We start from the raw sequence: 4,450 nt of genomic DNA on the forward strand, positions 1-4,450 counted from the left end.
TATGGTATTTTATTACCCAAGAATGCAATGGATTTATGGTATCACATTTGTGGTTATCACAATGTGCATGTACAGTATCGGGACAATAAAATGACTTGAAAGTGAATAGAGGCTGTTGGGTTACTTATTAGAAATAAAAAAAGTACTGAAGGTCATAATTGTGTGCTCAACGTTAGCACAAACACAGTGTGGTAATTTGCTCCATGACAGATGCAATAAGCAGCCACTGATTCCAAAATTCTTGCTAAAAGATATACAGTGCCTTGAGAAAGTATTCGTACTCAACATGTTGTTGTTACAGCCTGAATTCAAAATTGATTAAATAGAATTTTGGGGGGCCAAGTGGGGAATGGTAATGTTTAAAAATGAATGTTTTAAAAGTTGTTAATAAGGTACATTAAGGATGTTAGCTTGATCTGGAAATCCTCAGGTTAAAACGGTTAGGGTTTGAAGTGGATGGACTTCCTGCTTAGCTGAGAATCAGGTGGGAGTTGAGTGGGTGGAAAAAGCATATTTTTAGAATGATGGGCACATTAGATGTCAACCACTGAACACATCATTGGAGCAGGTGTTATTCACGATGAGTTAGCAGAAAGAAGAACAGAGGGTATAAAAGAGCCATGATTTTTGAAAGGGAGTACTCTCTTTGAGCTTGCCAGAAGAGCCTGTGGACTGCTGGAAGATTTTTTTTGCTGCGGCTTTTTAGCCTACAATATATTTCGATTTTTATTATACTCATATTTAAATTTGCATTATACTCAGTTAAAGTAAAATTCTAGGAGGAATCCTTAATGGTACCTCATTGATAGAGGTGTGGTAAGTTAGCGGTTAGTTTCTAGAAGACGTCTGACGGACTGATCAGACTCTGTTTATAGAGTTGTAGAAGGTAAGAAACCGTTTTTCTTGTTATTAAATAGTGTGTGTCTTATAAAATTGTAACAGACCAAAAATATTTTATTGGTACACCCCAAGAAGGGCATAGTTAAGTGCGCTGAAGGTTGTCTATCAACTTAATTTACTGTAAATGTTTGCTTATCATTGATTTGTGAATGATTGATCTGGGATTAATTATGCCTGTTTCTGGAATTTTAAATAAACTCGCTTTATTGTTCTGAAACCCTGTGTCATCAAAGAGTCATACAAGTGCATGTCGTTTTACTCTTTCTGAAATAGACTGGATTGATTGAGGATTTATTAACATCTGGTTAATTCGTTTATTGGGGACCCATGTGGCTGGTATAAAGGAACCTAGCCTGAAACCCAACTATAGGTACTGAGTGCATTGGTAGGAGTCGTAGGGAGGGTGTCTATGGGCTAAAGTCAACCCAGAGGAGGGCGACCCGCTCATAGTGTGCCGAGGTTACTGTGTATTTTCTGGCGCTAAGGATCAGATGATTTGAAAGAAGATCATGGGCCTTATGAGAAAACCCCAAAATGTCTGTTCTACCCTAAATGCAGAACATGTACAGGACACAATGCAACAGAGACAGACCATTTTACCTAATAGGCAGAAAAACGGTCACCAGAAGTTCATCCTGTTTCCACGAAACTCATGTTTTATGACAGAGAATTTACATAATTGTGACACTGAAGTGATGAATGCATACTTAATTAAGTCAACGCATATAACCTCAAGATCGAAGAAGTTTCCATTTGTACTAGCCTTTGCATTTTGATGTGACTGCTTGTACCCCAGAGCACTCTGCATAAAGCTGTTACCTCAACCACAACCACAGACTCAACTCTTCTCCTTTACCTTTAGAGTCAACTTGTTCCTGAAGGTCTCTATCTAAAACAGTCGTGGAAGCCACCCTGACAGCCAGTGAGTGCCAGGTAGAGGAACAGAAAGACCTACTGCTATCACTGAGAGCCACAGTGGAGAAACAGAGTTCTGCACTCCAAGAGCTGAGAGCCACCGTGGAGGAACTGAAGAGAGAGAACAGAGAGAGACCGAAGGTAGCCTTCTCAGCTTCACTGTCTGAAACCAAAGGACCATACAATACTGACATCACCCTGGTCTACAAGCATGTCTTCACCAACACTGGCAATGCTTACAGTCCGGTGACTGGCATCTTTAAGGCGCCGGTGAGTGGAATCTACTACTTCAGATACACTGCCTTTGGATTCACCTCCAAACATAGAAGAGTGTCCCTGTACAAAGGAGGACAAGTTATGGTGACTGTGACTGACCATAGCACACCACATGATGGAGAAGACAGTGGATCCAATGGTGTCACCCTGCAGCTGGAGGAAGGTGAAGAGGTCTACACACGTCTTAAAGCAGAACATCAGGTCTATGATGACGGGGCTCACCATACCACCTTCACCGGCTTTCTGATCTGCACTTAGGAAGCAGAGTAACAATTGTTAGCAAAAATGTGCATTTGATTACCAAGTCAAATTTCAGATTTTTTATTCAGTAAAATTGTTAATGAATAGATATTAACAGTTCCAGTGATTTACATTCTCTCAAGTAAAATAGATAACAATGTGACAATCCTTTACGAAGGTTTTGATTTGCTACTAAAATACATCGACTGTGGTGTTTTATGCGATGCTTAAGACATTGAGTTGTATGTATCTTTGATTTTAAAATAAAATAAGATTAATAAGATACACATTGAATTGTCTGTTTGTAAAATATATTGAGAGATGTACAGTATGCATGAATATTCTCCAACCGCCCCTCGCTTCCAAAAATGTAAGAAATGTTTTTAAATGTAAATTCGATCCATTTCTGTGTTCATGTTTTAAATTAATTTTGACATGTTTATTTACACATTTATGCCAATCTGGGATAGGAGGCTGTCTTTGACAACTGTTTCATGAAATTCATCATTGTATACAATCGAATCATTTCCTAGCATGATTGACAAGGTGCTATGGAAAATATGACTGCCGTAACAATGAGTGTGTTTTGGACGCAGGTAATCAGAAAGGAGTGAATTAATTGTTTGGCTTTCCATTTCATTTGGTGCCAGCACCCTGTATGTTATTTGAAGACAATCTGGAAAATCTGGACATGCTCTAGGAGTCTACACGATGTCAGGCATACAATACCATTCTGGACAACAGATATTAATCAATATCGGACCGTCATTCTGGACAACAGGAATTGAAAACATCAACATCCCTCTTTCTGAAACTTTTTTGGTCATGCATACTGAAAATACATGCATATTTAGGTTCTCCAAAATATTTACATTTTAGTAATTTAGCAGACGCTCTTATCCAGAGCAACTTACAGTAGTTAATGCATACATTTCATGAAAAGAAATTCCCCATACTGGTCCCCCGTGGGAATCGAACCCACAACCCTGGCGTTGCAAACACCATGCTCTACCAACTGAGCCACACGGGATATGTCGTCGCAGCTCGCAGACAGATGGTTTGCATCACTGATACAGTATGAGTGTGAATGGACAAGAGTGCTGTATGTGGAATGACAGCAGCCTTGCACTGAGCACTGTTTGACCCTGGTTGAGTTGTTGCCTATCTTTTACATTCTGTAATTTCCTCAACTCTCAGGTGGTTCAGTGGTTGACATCATGCATGTATAGAGAGGGAGAAGTTATCCACACATGCACCATACATGGCTTTATATGGAACACACTGAGGTGCAAGGTCATTGGATGTCAGGGAGAGATGGAGGAGGGAGGTAGAGAAGGATGGAGAGTTGGAGGGAGGTGGAGAAGGATGGAGAGTTGAAGGGAGGTAGAGAAGGAGGGAGAGAGAGAGAAACACACAGAGGGACAGAAATGTAGTGTTACAAGGTCGTGAGACTTTCCTCTAGTAGATACCAACCCAATTAGATTTCATAACAATCAATCAGAAATATAGGATGTCCTCTGGGCACAACCACATGTGTGTGTAGTGTAATATCATTGCTAAACTGGAGCATCTTTTAAAGAATACCTCTAAGGTGATATCATTTATTCAGAAGACGCTTCAGCTAAACAATAGCAGATGTGGAAATAGAATTGAGCACACATTGTCAACATAGCTCACGTAAACATGCACAGCTCCCATCCCAAATGGCACCCTATTCCCTACATAGTGCACTAGAACATATGAGGCTCTGGTCAAAAGTAGTGCACTATGTAGGGAATAGGGTGCCTTTTGGGACACAGACAGATGGTTCGGGAGGTTATGTAAGATAAGATCACAATGTTCTTTTTAGAATACCAAACCAAAACTCCTTCACCATGGCGAAATCGGAGCAAACGTTTGCCCTAAGAAATGTGGGTTTTATGAAAACAGGATATCCCCTACAAAAACAATAACAGAAACAACAACTGTTTCTATTCCAAACAGGTGAAGATAATTATGTCATTTAATCTGGTGCCTTTATGGGTGAATGCTGACACCCACATGTCTGTGCCAGGCCAATAAAACTACATCCTGTCTGCTAGTACCTGCGTCTGATCAAATCAAATTTTATTTGTCACAT

At 40.0% G+C, this 4,450-nt stretch overlaps 1 long non-coding RNA gene across 1 annotated transcript; it reads left to right on the plus strand.

Annotated features, from left to right (window-relative positions):
- The first annotated feature begins 200 nt into the window (after positions 1-200).
- LOC106576485 (uncharacterized) lies at positions 201-2,614 on the plus strand. Its single transcript, XR_001321949.2, has 2 exons — positions 201-886; positions 1,763-2,614. It is a non-coding gene; the product is annotated as an uncharacterized lncRNA (long non-coding RNA).
- The last annotated feature ends 1,836 nt before the right edge of the window (positions 2,615-4,450 follow it).

The sequence above is a fragment of the Salmo salar genome, chromosome ssa17, assembly GCF_905237065.1.
Source record: "Salmo salar chromosome ssa17, Ssal_v3.1, whole genome shotgun sequence".
Lineage (NCBI taxonomy): Eukaryota > Metazoa > Chordata > Actinopteri > Salmoniformes > Salmonidae > Salmo > Salmo salar.